The sequence below is a fragment of the Lacerta agilis genome, chromosome 6, assembly GCF_009819535.1.
Source record: "Lacerta agilis isolate rLacAgi1 chromosome 6, rLacAgi1.pri, whole genome shotgun sequence".
Classification (NCBI taxonomy): domain Eukaryota; kingdom Metazoa; phylum Chordata; class Lepidosauria; order Squamata; family Lacertidae; genus Lacerta; species Lacerta agilis.
In genome coordinates, this window is record NC_046317.1 from 23,509,644 (window position 1) to 23,528,410 (window position 18,767).

Genomic DNA, 18,767 nt, shown 5'->3' on the forward strand with positions numbered 1-18,767 from the left:
TGTGCATGGGGGAGGGCTATTTCTCCATCTTTCTGCATTCTGTTCAGTTGATGCAACAGTGCAACATTTTGTGTAAGTCCCTGTCCCCCCCTCCTTTTCCCATGATCCCACAATCACTGCTCATGCTTAGCTGTGACTGTCAAGTAGCTGCAACTAACATGCACCTCTAATAAGAACCCATAACCCTTTCTTGAGCGACTATCTTGACATAATGCTGCAGACAGCACATATGTATGGATAGTTCAATGAAGGCTGGCCAGCTGACATTTACCTTCCCTGACTGTGATTTCTTGGGTACTGTATTGTGAAAATAATGATATGTCTGAAAGATGCACTTTAGCCTAGTTAAATCCTTTCACTGGTATAACTGCAGCACCATTATTTATAAGGTTGTATTTGCAGGGGGATAATCAAGTCAAGAGAGATTGAACAGACATGGGGTATACTAAGTACCTTACTCATTCGAAGGAAATTAATTTAGTCTGGATTCGATTTACCAAAAGTTGTTTAACTAAAGTCTTTTAAATTAATGAAATACCATATGTTACCTAAGGAGCTCACGTGCTCGTTTCATTCCGAGAACGGCTGAATAGCCGAGATCACTTAAGCAACAAAAAGAATTTTGTGTTCTCGAATTTAGCCTGTAATGAAAACAAGCGAGCTGACTATGTAGGTATCACATTGATCCATTCTACTGTTGAGGTATCATATTAACAAAACAAATATTCCTGGATAAACAGGTATGTTAATCTTTTGGCTTTGGCAAGGCAATCGATGTTAAGGAAAGTGGATATGGGTAACCGTTTTCAAAATTCAGTTTTGTTTCTTTTCTGTCGCAATTACGGTTTCAGGTAGCTGATTTGTGTGCCTTTTATAGTGCTGACCATCCCCTACTGCTGTCCGCTGTGGAACGTTTTGTTGGCCACAGTCCTAGACAATCATAGTGATTATATATAGATATGCTCTCTCCCCACCCCCACCCCTGGTAGCTCAGAAACATCTAGAGGGCCACAAGTTCTCCACCTCTAGTGTAACTGATGGGCTTTTTAAAAAATTGAATACCGTCTAGTTTGTTTAAGCAATCAGCAACGTTAAACTGTCAAAACATTCTTGCAGGCTTCTCCCTTGCCCATGCTGTGTCTGGGATTAATTGGCAGCATTGATCTCTAGGTAATCAAGAGACAGAGTAAGGCACCAGATCTTGGTAAGCTTGGTCGGAAAAAAATCTTAAGATCAGGCATCCTTTGGACCAGCTCACTTGGCCAGTATATGGCCCAGGATTGGCAGGTTGTAACTCAAGAGTACATGCTGAGACCTGCTCCTCCATCGGTCTTTCCTCATTTCACTTAAGTACAGCTTAGACTACCGTATTTACTCGAGTCTAATGCGCCATCGAATCTAAGGTGCACTTCAGTTTTCAGAAGCTTTGAACTGAAAAAAAGGATTTGGTGGCGAATGTAAATGTGCCATCGAATCTAAGGCGCACCTTAATTTTCATAACAAAATTGGGTGAGCTTTGGATAAATACGGTACTTTGGTGCCACTAAAAGGTTACTGGAGAAGACTGAAACAGAGAACTTGCCCTTCATTTCATCTGTTTGTATGTGTGATATCTATCTGTAAAATAGGATGCCTAATTCTTGCACACACAGAGATAAAACACATGGCAATTTCCTAGCTAAAGGGTTGCCTTGTGCTGAGTTAGGTTATTGGTCCATTTAGCTGAGTGTCTCACAGTGTTGCTGGATTTCAAACCAGTGGCCTTTAGTGTACAAAACATGCCCTCTACCAGTCAGTTGTGGCCCTTCCATGGCAACGTTATTGGGGTGCATCTCTAGAACATCATTTGAAATTCCCATTGTTCTAGGAGCATTTTGCGACAGGGAATTCCATCAGCGCGAGCCGTTTCTGAGCTCTGTGTCGCAGTATTGCGCCTAAGATTTCCGATTAAAACTGCAGTGTGGAAGGAAAGGAGGACCTTTTCCTGCTTCCCCACTTCCAGCTACTCTCCAAAGACTGGAGAAGAGACCCTCTTAAGAATATTTGGGGGGTGGGCAGGGGAAGGACTAGACCATGTGAAAAATCAACATAATATTTTAGCTGCAGTTCGTTCATTTTCAGCTTTGTATTCTTGTTATAAATAAGCCCGCCTAGGCATTCCATTGTGGTGCCCCTAACCTCGGTTTAAGGTGCCATTTAGCTCCTAGCCTTCATACCTCAGTTTCTAACACTGCTCTAGAAGCACCAGGAACTAGGCTGAAAATGTTTGTGGAGAGGGGAAGCAAGAATAGCTTGCTCTTCTTCTGCTGCGTGGGGAGATCTCAGGGACCCTGTCTATGCCTCCTGAGAGCTCTCTCGAAATGGCAGTATTCTTGGCCCTATTAGCACGAGGTGATAGGAATCTGATTCCCCTCCTCCAGATGAAGCAATAGGCTGGGGCTCCAAAATGTTTAGTGGGAAGCGGGAGAATGAGATCATGTTCTGAACTCAGTCCTTCACCCTGAGCCTCCATTTGTTTCATTTATTTTGTATCTCGCCATAATTGTGGATACGGCTGACTGCTGTTATAATAATGTTATAATGAAGGGGAAGTATATATGTTTTGGACTTGCTCGTCCTTGTTACGTTCTGCAGCTTATTTTGTCTGATCTGCAGTTTGAACAGATAAGAATGAATGAATGACCTGGTCCTTGTTTCTCCATGCCCTTCAGTTTCCAAATTCCTGTTTGTGGGCCTTTGGTTGGCATTCCCTTCTGGTCTGATCTGTTCACCTGACTCTACCAGTCCTTGTCTGGTTACTTTAGATCCTGCTATTTCTGCAAGGCTAGCACCACTCATATCTCCAGAAAACCTGCAACAGTGCTAAACTGTGGGAAATACACAACAGTCTTGATCCCTGCTTGTTGTGTGTCCCATGTTCTGTGATCTTTGTATCCTCTTCGCAGTGTATGCACTGATGAAGATCTATGCGAGCCGCAAAGGAATGGTTACGTATTGTTCAACTATCTTAAGTACTAAAGGTAAAGGACCCCTGACAGTTAAGTCTAGTCGCAGACGACTCTGGAGTTGTGGTGCTCATCTCGCTTTACAGGCCGAGGGAGCAGGTGTTTGTCCGCAGACAGTTTTTCCGGGTCATGTGGCCAGCATGACTAAGCTGGTTCTGGCGCAACGGAACACTGAAACCAGAGCAGCGCACAGAAACACAGTTTACCTTCCCACTGGAGCGGTACCTATTTATCTACTTGCACTTTTTTTTGGCGTGCTTTCGAACTGCTAGGTTGGCAGGAGCTGGGACCGAGCAACGGGAGCTCACCCTGTTGCGGGGATTCGAACCGCCAACCTTCTGATCGGCAAGCCCAAGAGGCTCAGTGGTTTAGACCACAGCCCCACCCGTGTCCCTATCTTAAGTACTACTCAGTGCTATTATTCTTGCTTTTGAGGGCTTTGTGCTTACCTTAGACTTCCTCCGTCATCCTTTGGAGTTTGTGTCTGTAGTAGCGTTGAGATCACAAGAAGAAAGGGCCATGTTGTGATACTGAATTGTGATGTCACCAGCCCTAGGGTTGTGACCCAGACCATAGGTGGCTCCAGGGGTGACCCTTGTGATGCCAACTTCAAGTCTGGGCCATCTGTCCCATGCTCCTGAAGTTGCCAGGAAAAGGCAGGAGAGCAGAACTCTCTGTTGACCTTTCTTGGGGTGCTAGGGAGGACAACATGTGACTAGATGAGCGACTACACCTTAAGTTGTTGATTTGCAGCTCCAACTTCTTGGGTGAGATGCCTGAATTGGCCCACTGAGATTGCTCACTCTCAGATGGGTCTTCACCAGAGAAGACAAATTGTAGGGTGCTGAGAAACACCACTAATCCATGCAAGAGTCCTGCCCCTTTGCAACTGAAGAACCTCTCATCAGGTTTTGGATGGGGGACCTGTGGATCTCCAGATTCTGTTGGATTAAGGTTACCAGATTTTGTTCGATGAATCCGGGGACACTTTTCAACTTCCTTTTAAATAGATGGATTTTGTCAGGGGACTAATTTGTAAATCTGGGGACTGTCCCCGTGAAACAGGGACGTCTGGTAACCTTATGTTGGATTCCATCTCCCATTATCCCTAGCCAACATGGCCAATAGTCCACTGGGGCTTGTAGTCCAACCGCAGCCACAGGTTCCCTGTCACTGAATTAATCTCTGCTTGAGTATATAAAAACCCAGGTTGCATACACAGCATACGTTTAAAGGACACCCTGCCCCGCTGGAACAATCCTGGAAAATGTAGTCTTCCCCTCACAGTGCTTCAGTTCCCAGCATCCTCAGGATGAGAGGGAGGGAATGTGCTTTAAATGTCTGTTGTGTGCACCAAAATTTCAAGTCAGATCACTTGTCCATCCAGCTTGGTAATATGTACACTGACCAGCCAAAGTTTCTGGGAGGAGTCTTCCCCAGTTCTGCTAGAGACCCTATGGATTTACCTGTCCTCACACCTAATGACATATTTGGCATCAGGTGTAGGGCAGGTGGGTGTGGCTTTTCTGAAACAGCCTTGCAGGCCAAATGGGGAAGCCTGTTGGGCTGAATTAGACCCCTGGGATGGAGGTACCCCACCCAGTGTGCTGTAAAGTGGGCCTTCACAGGACCAAATTCTGCTCTCCTAAGGCATTCATCCAGGTCCTGCAATTTCCCCATCTGATCAAGCGCCAGGCTGTTCTGCTGATTGATACTAGTTATATAAGAGCCACGTAGGATAAGATTAAAAAACCCACTTTGTTCATTTTGTCCCCGCATGGTGGCCAGCCAGTTCTTTCTGGCAGCGCTAGACTGATTCCCCACTTTCCTCAGATCTTGCCCAACACCCTAAAGGTTGTCCATCCAACTGGAACAGAAGGATGAAGTGTTGTCCTGTGCACCACAAATTTCAGGTTTCTGTGAGCAGAAATGATAATTGATCTTACTGCCCTCCCATCCACAACTTGGTATCTGCGTCTGCTTCCTCCCCTCGTGCCCCAGGTTGCCTTGCAATGGGTCCTGCTGTCCTGTTATGTAAGAACATGAGAAGAACTCAGCTGAATCAGGCCCCTTGAGGCCCATCAAGTCCAGAATCTCACAGTGACCAACAAGATACCGGTGGAAAGCCCAGTAAACCTGTTTCCAAACTCCAGTTTCCTTTGCACATTACCTTTCTGATTTTTGAACTAATTATTGGCTAGATTTGTCTGAGAAGGGACCCGGTTAGAAACGGTGCCAGTTTGGGGAAATGAAATACCAGTACACCCTGTGTCTCACCCACTTGCTCTCCCTCTTGCAAAATCAAACGGCCTCGGTTCGCTCACCAGATAAACATTTCTTTTTTCAAGCAAAGGGAATGCTATGTTTTAAAACGATGGAAAGAGAGGTGCTGTCCTGGCAAACACACAATAGTGCTGTTTCAGCAACAACAAAAGCGCACAAACACTTCCTGCGAACGTCTCTCCCAGATGAGATCATCTGAAATACGCATCTTGATTTTGTTGATACCCAATGAGTCACCCAGTGACTTAATGTTATAAAATGATGTCACTGGGATTTAATTAACTGCAGTCATTTTCACATGTTCATGTGGGTACAAGGGAGGTCCCCAGAGAAGAACAATCAGGGATACTTTGGCTGACCAATCGCAGCCTTCCACCAATTCATTTGCATGGAATCCACAATATATGTGAGTACACTCAATTGTGTTTCAGGATGGATTAATGGTCTGAAACATGGTCCTCAGTTTCTCCTTGCCCTTCCTGGCCTCAGTTCCCTTCTGGTCCTGTCTGTCCACCTGAACCATCTCTCAGTGGTAGAGTACATCTGCTGTATGTAAAAAAGTTGAATCCCTGGCATTTCCAATTACAAGGGTTCAATAGCAAGTGATGGTGGTTGCAACTCTGATTTCCCTTCTTCCTCCTATTTGCTTGTACTCTAAATGAGCCTATGAAAAGTGGATATATTTTATGCCAGCCATCCCCAACCCAGTGTCCTCTGGAGGTTGTTGGAACTCCCATTAGTCCCAGCCATCATGGCTAATAGCCGGGGATGATGGGAGTTGTAGTCCATCTGGAAGACACCAAGAGCACACACACACCTCCGGCATTCATTATGATTTGTGCTCTTTGGTGCTTTAAATGCAAACTTTAAATACTCTTTGTGCCTGCAAAGGTTTTGAGCTGGGCACACCCCATTCATTTCCAGCAAGTGCATATCTCATAATTTCCTGCTGAAATCCCATAACTTTTCACAGCACAAATGTTCTGGTTTATTATTTGTCCCATTTTTGTTGTCCTCGAGACTCTTCCAGACAGCAATAATGTGTCAGAATTGCAGAAGCATTGCAGAACAAACTAAAGCTGAATAAATCCACTGTTATTGTGTGAAAAAAACATGTTGCAGAGTAAACCCACAATAAAGACTAGACTGGAGGGGTCCAAGGTTGAGGAAGGCTGTTTTATACTGTTAGGTCCAATGGCATTTGTGTAAGCATTTATGAACGTACAACAGCCTATATAACTTTCCGAAATAGATAGGCAAAGTGAGGGAAGAATATGACTCATGTCTAATACATAAATGATTTCAAAACTTCTACTGCCTCAGTAGAGACCTCTCCTATACCACCTGTACCAAGCTGTCTGAAGGTCAGGGTGGTGGGAAGGAAAGCTGATCCTTATTTGCAGAAATTGGTTCTGATAAATTGCATGCTGGCTAAGAGAGTAATCCTTAGTCAGGGGAAATCTGATCTTTCTCCAATCCATCAACAATGGATTAAATAAACGACAACCACTGCATTTGTGAAACACAGTTACGTTTCAGGAGAGCTAATAACTGCTGAACACATGAGCACTTTTGTGGAGCATATGGATTTCTTTGTTTTCAGAGAGTCAATTTTTTTGCCCATTACTGGTGTTCAGTAAGAGGAATAAGACCGTAGGCCAAAATAAAAATAAGTGAGCTCTCATAATGGGAATTCCTGATTAATGCGATGCTGAGCAAGTTCACAACTAGCTGAAATGGCCCATACTGTACTCCTATTTGTATAGCATTTTTATAATTTGATTTCTTTTTACAGTTGAGGAAGCCTTTTGCACAGGGAATCAGACCTTTGGTCATCTCGTTCAGTATTATCTACACCAGTATTTTTATTTTTTTTAAAAGAATTTATTGGCATTTTCATAACAAAACATAAACCCACACCCACACCTACAAATATAAAACAAATACAAACATAGCCAGGATTCTTCTTCTTGTTTACATGCATAAATAAAAATTTCTAGTTCCAAATCTTGACGGTTGACTTCCCCTGCCTTTTCACCTTCGGTTTTAAATCCAGAATCTACTTTAATAACAACATCTCACTACAAATTAAATTCATTTAAAGAAAATTCAAATCTAAACAATTATCTTAATCCATAATAGTTAATAACAAATCTTTAGATCTTAACACATTATTCTTATATCAAATCTATACGAACTCCTTCTATCTGTGCTGGCCCCAAGGGTTTGTCCATGAAGCGAGGTCCAAATCCAGTCCTGGGTCTAGGGGTCCAAAGGAGGTCAATCCGGCAGGGAGCGAGGCAGGGAGCAGATCAAGGTCCAAGGCAGGTTCAGGCACAAGGTTGCAGGTTGAGCACACGCTTGCAACTAAGTTGCTCACGCAACTTGGGCTGGGTCTGGCTGGCTTTTATCTGGCCCTATGCTTAGGGCGGTCCCGATCCTCCGGAGACTCGCCTCTCCTCCGGGCCTGGAGGCGAGCACTCCTCCTGCAGACACTTAACTCCCTTCGCCTCTCTGCCCTGAGCCTCTGTAGCTCAGGAGAGGATGGTGGGTTACTGGACCCAGGGGATGCCTCAGCTTCCTCTGAAGAGGCTGGGAGTGGAGCACCTGCAGGCAATGGGTCCTCCCTCCCATCAGGAGCCAGAGCAGACTCTGCTGATGCCTGCACCTGGGGATCCAGCACAGGTGGGGATCCTTCAGGCTCAAGCCCTGGCCCCGGCTCAGCTGGTTCTGGAGGCGGGGAATCCCGTGCAGGCTGGGATCCCTCAGGTTCAGCATCAGAGTCTGACTCCCAGGCCATCACACTATCCCTTAAACTGCTGCTAATAACATAAAATTCAAAATATCCCTTTTCTTGTTATAAATAAAATAAAACTTAAAGTCTTAACCCTCCGATTTCAGATTACCATAACAAACCATTTAAATTTTACACTTAATACTTCACCCTATTCCCCCTCTGTCCATTGTCCATTTCCATCTATCACCGGAACCAATCCTCCAATTGTCCTCTTTTCTTATACGTCCACAGATCCAGACACAGTTCCCAATAGACCTTGCCTCGAGCATCAGGGTACGCAGTTCATCTTCTTTCAGCTTCTCCGATTCAATGTTACATTCTTCTTGTATTTGTAGATATCTTAGTTCTTTGTCCCTCACTCCCGAGCTCTCACCTCGGGGGCTGGATATAACAGTTCTTGCCGTCCCGGGGCTGCCACCCCCAAAGGACGTTCCTTTTTCCTGGAGTCGCCAAACCATCTCTCTCCAATCTTCAATCATCCCCTTCAGCTCTTTGCCAAGGTTCTCTTCCATGGTGTAGAAAACTTGGAAGGCCTCCTCTGTGGGAAGTAAAAAATTTTTCATGTCCCCACTCAAAACCTTCAATTTCTGATCAAGCAGTTCCAGCTTCAAGATAACAAATCTTTGTTCATCCGTTAATCCAGAGTTCAAAACGAGTTCAAAAACAAAATCCAACATGTTGGGAAGGGGGATAGGTATCAGATTTCAGTTTCTATTTCTATGTTCTCCCTTTTGTGCCAGTGATTTTCCACTTCAGCTCCAACTTTTCGTAGCCATTTCCCCTGAAACCAGGGCGCAAAGACCAAAACTTTAAAAGGGGATATTTTCCACAGACTTGCTCCCCAAAGGGAGATCAAAAGAGTCTCACTTATCAAAATTCAAATACTTTATAACCATCTCTGTAACAGCAGCCTCTTAAACTGGTTATTTTCTTTCCCCCGAAGGGAGGGAGGCAGACTTCCTTTCCAAATGTCCACCGGATCATTAAAAAAACACAGAAACTAGTCCAATCAGATACTCACGACCACCGGGTTTCTTTAGCTCCAAACATAACAGGTAGAACTTTAACGCTCGTCGCGGGGGTAACCGCCGCTCTGCGTCCCGGTTGGGGCATGTCCCCTATAGCCCGGCTCCGTTGTCCCTTCACCCCCACTCCCCCTTTACAGGGGGAGCGAGGGAAGGGTTCAGAGCCATAGTGGGCACAGCCGGGGAGCCCGGGGTGCGGGACGCTCTTCCCGCACCCCACCGGAGCCCCGCTTTGCGGTAGCGGGGCTCCAACCCCTGGGACGGACTAGGTCGCCTCGCAGCCGAGGCAACCCACGACCGCTCCGTGATGGCGTCACCGCCGGAAGTCCTATCTACACCAGTATTTTTCAACCTTGGATCCCCAGATGTTGGTGAACTAAAACGCCCTTCATCCCTGACTGTCTGGAAATGATGGGAGTTGGAAATCTAACAGCATATAGGGATCTGAGGCTGAACAACATTGATATGCTGGCAGTAGGTCTCCATGATTTTAGACATGGGTGTTCTCCAGCCTTACCTGGATTGAACAGGGGAGTTTTGCATGCAATGCCATTGAGCTATGGCCCAAGGCTCCTATCTCCCTCCCTTTTACTTAGAATCTACCATTACAATTGAGAATTGTTATGATACATACAAGGAGAGTTCTCACCTCTGATTGTTGCTGCACTAGACCATTACCAGTTCTTTACTACAGATGGATCTCAAACCCTTGGTGAGTTAGGGACTTCCTCTGCATGTGAAGACAGGCTCTGGCAGATTAAGTGGAGGAGACCAATAGTGGGTCCCATTGGTCAAGAAGGCAGTTTCTGCATGTGCTGTAGAGGGAAGTGAGGGACAGGTGGGGCTCATCAACCAGGGAAGGTAGCAGATCTTGGAGGAGGAAAACTCTGTTCCTAACCTCCACTGTCTTGCGGAATGTCTTGGGGAGAAGAAAGGGCTAAGGAGTAAAAGCTGCACAAATCCGGAATGGAGTCCCTGAGATGGTTGGATGGAGTCTTGTATGCCTCCTTCCAGCAACACCTGTAGCCAAGCTGGTGCCAAACATATTGCTCTGCGTTCCCTTTGGACCACAACAGTGAGGCTGTCGTCCAGGCAGCCCAGGACCTCAGGCTTGCACCCCAGGGAGGTCACTTAGGTGCTGCTAAAACAGTGATTTGCCTTCACCCCCGGAGGCGCACTCCATTGTCTCTCAAGTCAGATGGGTGCCAACAACTACAGAGTTTTCTGAGTAAATCCAACGGAACTTTTCCGGAGCGAGTTTTTATTAGGAATTGAAACGGTTGTTTCTCATCCTGAATCTGCACACAGGTTTGCTTGATTCTGTGATCTTCTCATAGAAGGAATGCATCCCTGTGCACACTTGCATGAGACTGAGTCCCATGAAATCCACAGGGCTTGTGTGTGTGTGTGTGTGTGTGAGAGAGAGAGAGAGAGAGAGAGAGAGAGAGCCTACTCGTTTTTCTCTGAAACAGTTTGAACATTTTGAACTAGATTTTCCTGTACTAAAGGAGGGACATTTCACCACCTGTCTCTTGCTCTGGTCCTTACTCAAAAATGTGCCTGCAGTAGTCCCACTGAGCAGGAATGATCACATACACCATGTGCCAAGGTACCTTATTAACGTACAATATTTGATTAGGACACTGTGCCAAAAAAGAAAGGGGGGGAGGCTCAGAAGCATCCAGCTTCTTGAAAGCTGGCCCAGTTTCCCAATGGAACCAGATTCAATGCCAAAAATTGGACAAAATGTATTTTTAACGCACACTTCTATTTTCCACTGCGAGGATTTGTGTTATGCTTTGTTGCAAAGCAGGCTCCTTCGTTAAGCAGCTTTAAAAGAGATCCTGTCATCCTGATCAATAAAAGAGGGGGCACTCCGAGCTGTAGTTTTAGTTGCTGAATGCTGCTATCTACATACATCTTTTTGTCACAAATCTTTTTGTGTGTGTGCTTCAGATCTCTCTCAATGTGCGGTTGTGTGTCTGTATACCCCAGTGAGCACGCAGTACGGAAAGTCAAGTTTACAACTTATGCAGATGTTCACCACATGTGTAGCTCCATATGGAAAAAGAAGCATGAGCTCAGAACGCTCTCCCTCTTTTCTGCCTCCTTAAGAAACTTATATGGTTCCAGTTTTAAAAAAACAAAGAACAGCCAAAACAAAACACCTACGTATCGGCACATTTAATATAATACTAGCGTTTGGAACCTAAAACTTTGGTTTTGGATAGTAATAATCCATGCTTTCAAAACTAGAAGTGGAACATAGATACTCTTAATAAAATAGCTGGATGTGTGTTTCTGGAACTGCTGAAGGTAAAACAAATACACAGAGGTGTAACAGGGCTTCAGTTATTTTCTTCTTATTTTTTTTTTAAAAGGCTCTGCTGAAGTATTATCTGATTTCCTAGTGAAGACAACATGCCTTTAAATCAGAGGTGGGGGGACCTGTGACTCTCCAGCTGTTGCCATCTAGGCCTGATGGGAATTGGAGCCCACAGGATTCTCACCCCACATTTAAAAGTAGACTTGCCTCAGTGGTGGGTAGGGAAACTAGCTCTTTAGCGCAAAAAGACCCCAAGAGCCAAAGGAGCTGAACCCTCTCTGTACCCATGTGCTACTCACCTTCCCATATCTCTCTGGTGTGGAGTCTTGTCAGCACGAGGTTACATTACCTCCTTCCAGGGGCCAGATTCTAGTGGTGGGCAGATCCAAAGGCACAAGTGCAATGGTGGTAGATTTCAGCTTTGTCCTGTAGGCTACACTTCAACACCCCTCTCTGCCCTCCGCTCAGGCAAGCGAGAGGCATTATTAGAATTCAAGCCAGGCGGAAACACTCAAGGAGGGCGAGGAGCAGGGGTGTGGCTTGGGAGAATCCCAAGGGCCACTCAGAGGCTGCATCCTGCCTTAGCCTTTTTCTCCTAGCTAACCTCATTTCCTGTGTTGGCACCTTGCCGGAAGGTAAACCATGGACAGGAGAGGTGTTTGATGTGCTCCCTGCCTTAAACATTCCTTTTGCTCAAACGTTTGAGCCTTTTGCCTCTACTTTTGTTGGTGACTGGCGGGCTCCAGTTCAAATAGATGGGCCTGCCACTGTTTGCAGGTGGCTTGAGCAACCTTTCTCCAGATATTTTGGACTACAACTCCCATCTTTCCCAGGGGTTCGAGGCTCTTATCCAAGAGTTTGGTTTCCTCTGAATGTCGGGCAACAGAGACTGCAATGTCTTTAGGATATATGGTTTATTTACACGTATACACAACCTGAGCCAGGTTCACAGCATTAATACCCCTAGAGGGTCTTGGTCTTGCTTCTCTCATAGCCACAGCCTTGGCTTCCAGCAAAAATCAGACATGGCTCTGACTCCCTGGCTTCCCAGCCTGCCTTGCTTCCAGCTTCCACACTATCTAGGCTTTGTCTTTCTAACTACCAGTGAGTTGATGGATGGGGGCCCACCTGTTTCATCTGGCACAGAGCCTCTTCCTTTGTTACCTTAATGGCTCATGCTTCGAGAGGGCCAGTTCCTCACCAGGAAACTAGCCTGGCTATTCCAGGAATTGAATCCATGCTGGATCCAGGAATTAGAAGGGAGCTCAGGCATACAGTCTGCTCCCCACCCCAATCTCATAACAATATGCACACTCATCAATATATCTGGCATTTTGGGATATAGTATGGAAGTGAAAAAAAGCTGAAAGACATTCAAGAAAATCTTTGGCTTTCCCCTTTCCGTGCTTGATTTCTCATGGTGGAAAGCAGGAAGCTGAACTCCTACTCGAGGCTTTTCTCACCTTCACACCGGTGATTTTGTGGCCCGTTTGTTAGGGCGATCTATTTGAAGCAGGTTTATTTCTAGAATTCCCTAACCCTAAATGCCACGCAAATCAGCTCCTACAAGCACGCCGTGTACCATTTCCTACCAAGTACCGAGGAAAGCACATCGGAAGGAAAAAGTTGGAAAGGCGTCAAATCGTTTCACGGCATGCGCACGAGTTGTGCCAGCCTAATAAAAATAGTTAACAGCCAACTGTGTTTCCTAGCTTTCAGTCTGCCTTCGCAGACTCCGGGACGGCGAGGCTCTGTAAATAAGAATGTAAGGAAAGCACTGCTGGATCAGGCCAGAGACTCATCTAGTCCAACATCTTATTCTCAAAAGTAGCCAAACACGCCAATGGGAAGCCCACAAGTGGAACCTGAGTGCAAGAGGACTCGCCTCGCTTGCAATTCGCAATAACTGGTATTCGGAGGAGTACTGCCTCCAGCAGTAGAGGTAGAGAATGGCTATAATGGGAAGTAGCCACTGGTAGATTTATTTTCCGTGAGTTTGTCTAATCCTCTTTTAAATCCGTTCAAGTTAGTGGCCAGCGGTATATCCGGAGGGAGTGAATTCCATCGCTTATCTGTGTGCTCTGCAAAGAGGTACTTCATTTGCCTGTCCAGAATTATCCAAAACAAAACGAAGACATTGAGCCTGGGAAATGTGCTGCTTGCCGTAGGGAGAGCCTGCAACTTGCATGCGTTTAATTTGTGCACATTCAGCTTTATGTGTGTGACAATTGAAGAAAGAAAGAAAGAAAGAAAGAAAGAAAGAAAGAAAGAAAGAAAGAAAGAAAGAGGGAGGGAGGGAGAGAGGGAGGGAAAAGGGCAGGGTTCCAGGGGAAATGACTTGGGTTTTAAGTATATGTGATTTTAGCTTTAGGCACGATCCCCAGAATGTAATCCCTGCATAACTTGCAAGCCTACTGTAGTTGATACAGATGCAGTCCTCAAAACATATATTGGCTGTATCTGGCATTTCTCTGCTGCTACCTAGTTTTTTGTTTTTTTTTAATAGAGCTGTTGGTCTGCTGGAGGGACGACGTGGGTGATTTGGTTCTGAGTGGTTTTCTTTTAAAATAATATTTATGTTTGCATACACACACACACACTACAAAAGCACAAGTATACCAAATGTGTAAATTCCCATCTTCCCCCTCCCCTCAAAATATCCCATGTATATATGTTTAGTTGCAGAAAATGGTAAGTAACAGTTAATTTCATTTCTGGATATTTGTGATACTTGACCTTGTTTGTGAGATTTTACTTCTGTAAGGAGATACTTGACCAACATCTTCTAAACTTTTTAAAAATCAACTTATCATGCGCCTTAACCCATGAACTCAAAGCAGAGCACATCAGTTTTAATAGGAATGGCAGATTTATCACTACCTAAATCCCAGTCTAAGCAATAAATATAAAAGACCTGGAAATGCAAAGACAAGTGAACTGTTATAAAAATGAAGTATATTATAGATATAGAGCTAATAAAAGTGTCTAGAAAGGCCTGCTCCTTTCCACTCTCAAATATTCTCTTGTAATAACACATTCGACTGCTCACCTGCTTGCACACTGACATATGCCTATTATGAATGTATTTAAAATGTGGTTCCTCCATTCTAGATATACTGCAATAGTGGTTTCTGTGTTCCCACTCATGATCAACATGTAAACTTTTCAGGCCCAAATCCGGGGTGGAAATAATTGATCTACCAGAAAAATAGCTATTTGGACCTTACATCTCACATATGCACCTCTCTGGGAATTGTATATAATAGTATCCATCACAGAACTTGCCTGCTTTTATTAATTGTTATTTTTATTTATTAAATTTGCATGCCACCCTTCATCACAGGGCAGTTTGCAGCATAAAAATACAAAACCTAGAGGTTGCATTCAACGAACCTTTACTCAGTGCAGATCAGGCATAGGCAAACTCGGCCCTCCAGATGTTTTGGGACTACAATACCCATCATCCCTGACCACTGGCCCTGTTAGCTAGGGATGATGGGAGTTGTAGTCCAAAAACATCTGGAGTGCCGAGTTTGCCTATGCCTGGTGTAGATAGACCTGTTGAAATGAATGAGCCTCAGTTGCTTGAATACAACCCATGGTTTCATTAACAGGCCATTAAATTCATTGGGTCTACTCTGAGTAACTGTTAGTTGACTATAGGTAAAAAAGGTAAAGGTAAAGGACCCTTGGACAGTTAAGTCCAGTCAAAGGCGACCATGGGGTTGCGGCGCTCATCTCGCTTTCAGGCCGAGGGAGCTGGTGTTTGTCCACAGACAGCTTTTCTGGGTCATGTGGCCAGCATGACTAAACCACTTCTGGTGCAACAGAGCACACGGAAATGCCGTTTACCTTCTCTCCGCAGCGGTACCTATTTATCTACTTGTACTGGTGTGCTTTCAAACTGCTAGGTTTGCAGGAGCTGGGACAGAGAAACGGGAGCTTACCCCATCGTGGGTATTCGAACCGCTGACCTTCTGATCAGCAAGCCCATATAACCCATGATGACCCTACAAGCCACACTTGTCTATAGCTATTCTCATTGCTTCATGGAGGCAAGATTTTCCGCAATGTTGGTCCAGCCACTGAAAAGGTCCTGTCTCGTGTCATCATCAACCTCCACTCATCAACTTCCACGCAGAGATACAGAAAGGTAAAATTATTTGAGTGGCAGCCGTCTACACACTGTTTCCATGACCAGGACCTGTGTCTTTGCTCCCTACTGCAAAATCCACACTGATGAATTGAAGGTGTGGAAAATAACAGGCCCTCCTCATGATAAAAACATCCATGACTCATTCATTATGAGAAGAAAAAGAAAGAGATTGTGTGCATTCTAAATGAGAGAAATCCCAAATATGTTTGCTCAGAGGTAAATCTCAAGAGTTCAATGGGGCTTACACCCTGGGAAGCAATTAGGCCCAATATTTCTCTCAAATTCCTTGTGAGCTAGTTTAACAAAAAACACTTATTAGGAAAATACTTTACGTCTTCCGCAATTGTAATCCTATATGCTTAGGCTTTATGAGCCCTTTCCTAGCCCACTAACAAGAACAAATGAAATTTAACGTCCCCATGGATGTTGAGATATAAAATGTTCTATATAGCAACCATGAACCAAACCAAACAGAACACACAAGAAATAGTCTGACATCAGGCATTTAATAGGTAATAATATGTTACATATTGTATATTGTTGTGCGCTGAGATTCCCCAAAGCCTCTCCCAGTGACGCTGAAAGCTGATATGATGCATTCTCAGCGATCTCCCCCTTTAGCGTTGATCATCAGCCTGTTAGAGAAGGAAATCATAATCCCCAGGATGATGAACTCACATAGATTCCCTGGAAAAATAAATATCCAACATAAGGCATTAATCAGCCGAGCAGAACTTTTAACCTTTGACGCATACAACTTTAGGTAGGAACAAATTGCATTAAAATTCATACACCAAAGGCGATACAACTCGTTCCACGGGACATTCTTATCATATCTGTTGTAGAATTGAAATTTTCAGTTAATTATCATTTTGATAAAAACCCACAGAAGGGTGGAGCGTGTTTAAAGTTCGGAACAAGTTGGGTGAGGCTTTCGGTGATGAGAGAGCAGGCTTGGAGCAGCTTGCAAAATCCTTCTCCTCCCCTGCCAGTGCCACTTCCCAGATCTCTCTCTCTCTCTCTTTTGAAATTAACTACGGTGAGGATGATTTCATTGAAAGCATTACAAGGAAGAATGTGTGCCTGCCTGCCTGATGTTGGTTGACCCAAGACTTTTTGCTGCTTGAGGTGAAGGTCAAGATGGTCCTCTCCCTCCCCACGACAGGAACCAAGTGGCAGCTGAATCTTTCCTCAAAACTGGCTACAAGACAGCATCCTCGGGGGGGGGGGGGCGTAGCATGGTGGTGGGGCTGCCGGGGCGATGGCCTGGGCGCATTTGTTTTAGGGGGCACTGCACATTTGGCTCCTCACACCACCCTTGCCAGCCCGGTACCGCTTTGTGAGGCTGGGATCTGATCTTAAAGTTTTGCCAGGCAAATACTGTAATTCAGATCATATCCTAGCCTTGCAAAGTGGCGCAGGGCTGGCAGGACAGCATGAGAAGGGATGCCACAGCCATGTGCCCTTTGATCCCAGCCTCACAAAGCCTCCTTCTCATGCCGCCTTGCCAGCCCTGAGCTGCTATGCGAGGTTGAGGTGATCCAAAGGATCTGTTGGCCAGCTGGGAAGCCAGCGCAACCACACTTGGATTTGATGGGGGGGTGCATTCTGGCAGCGTCAACGGCAAGGGCTGGGCTGGCATGGAAGTCTCCATTCACCTTCCACCCCCCACACGGTGCGTGTGGCCTCCCTTGGCACTGGCAAACTATGCTACGCCACTGGCATCCTCTGCTGCACCTTAGGGTAGCTGGCCCATTCTCTTGTATTGCCTGTTCCTAAAAGATACACAGTAGGATTCAGCAAAGGAGGCTCTTAGGCCTGTCAGATCATCCTGCCTCTTGGTTACCTGCCTAGAAGTCAAAGGAGTGAGGGGAAATGGTGCCTGTGGAAAATACCATTGACAGGCTCCATCAGCAAAGGGTCGGGCATGTGGGTGTTGTAGTCCAACAACAACAACAACAGCAGCAGCAGCAGCAGCAACAAATAATAATAATAATAATAATAATAATAATAATAATAATAATAATAATATTTTTAAAATTTATATCCCGCCCATCTTGCTGGGTTTCCCCAGCCACTGGGCCGCTTACAACATATATAAAAACACGACAAAGCATCAAACATTAAAAAAACAAAAAACTATACGAGCAACAAAAATACTCAGTAAATCAATAGAAACCAATAACAGCAGCAACAATAAACAATAATAAACTAGAGGGCCACCGCTTCCCCACCTCTGATCTAAAACAGAAATACAGAAATAAAACAGAAATACTGTATCTTACCATAGTTGGGAATACTGCTTGGGTAAACCTATCTGCTTGCACAGTCTGCTTTCGAGGAGCTGCCTGCTAATGGGCAATTTAAAGACTCTTACTTTCTTATGCTTTTTTGTCTTTAGAGTGCCCTCCAGCTAGAGCTTGTGTGGGGTGAGGAACCTTTGCTGTACTACAACTCCCATCATCCCTGGCCATTGGCCCTGCTTGCTAGGGCTGATGGAGGTTATGTAGTTCAACAACATCTGGAGGGCCAGTTGTTCCCCATGCCTAACCTAGAGGATGCCTTCAATCAGAGAATCATCCTTGGCCAGTCCTTCAAATAGGGGGACTGTACGCTGTAAAGTAGGAACCTGGTCAACTTGCTTTTTGTTTTAATCTAATTTTTGTCCTCCGTTATCATCCTGTGTGCTATCTTTTAGCCTCATTCCTTTCAGTTGTTGCAAAGGTCTCAAATAGTTTACTCTACGGTAGACCCACTGAAATACTTTAATAAGCACTTCACATTTATTTCGCACCCTTCACAGAAATGTCAGCGAGCACTTCACACTTGGAAACAAACCACGTTAAAAATAGCTGAACAAAATGTCTTCATGCCGGGATATATACTTTCACAGTTGACATGAGTGGGACTACTTTAAATAAAGTGGCACATATTATGCATTTAGGTATATTAATGTATGCAGCAATATACAGTGGTCCCTCGGGTTAAGAACTTAATTCGTTCTGGAGGTCCGTTCTTAACCTGAAACTGTTCTTAACCTGAAGCACCACTTTAGCTAATGGGGCCTCCCGCTGCCACTGCGCCGCCAGAGCACAATTTCTGTTCTTATCCTGAAGCAAAGTTCTTAACCTGAAGCGTTATTTCTGGGTTAGCAGAGTATGTAACCTGAAGCGTA

General features: G+C 44.9%; 1 protein-coding gene and 1 long non-coding RNA gene across 2 annotated transcripts in view; both read right to left on the reverse strand.

Moving 5' to 3' along the window:
* BRDT (bromodomain testis associated) overlaps positions 1 to 3,507 on the reverse strand; it is a 55,110-nt gene extending 51,603 nt beyond the window's left edge. The window contains 1 exon segment of the mRNA XM_033151609.1: positions 3,455 to 3,507. The gene's annotated coding sequence lies outside the window, so the exon portion shown is untranslated.
* Positions 3,508 to 16,079: 12,572 nt separating this feature from the next.
* On the reverse strand, positions 16,080 to 18,189 carry LOC117047765. The gene is made up of 2 exons (XR_004426759.1): positions 17,878 to 18,189; positions 16,080 to 16,279 (listed from the first exon to the last, which is right to left on the reverse strand). It is a non-coding gene; the product is annotated as an uncharacterized LOC117047765 (long non-coding RNA).
* Positions 18,190 to 18,767: the final 578 nt, after the last annotated feature.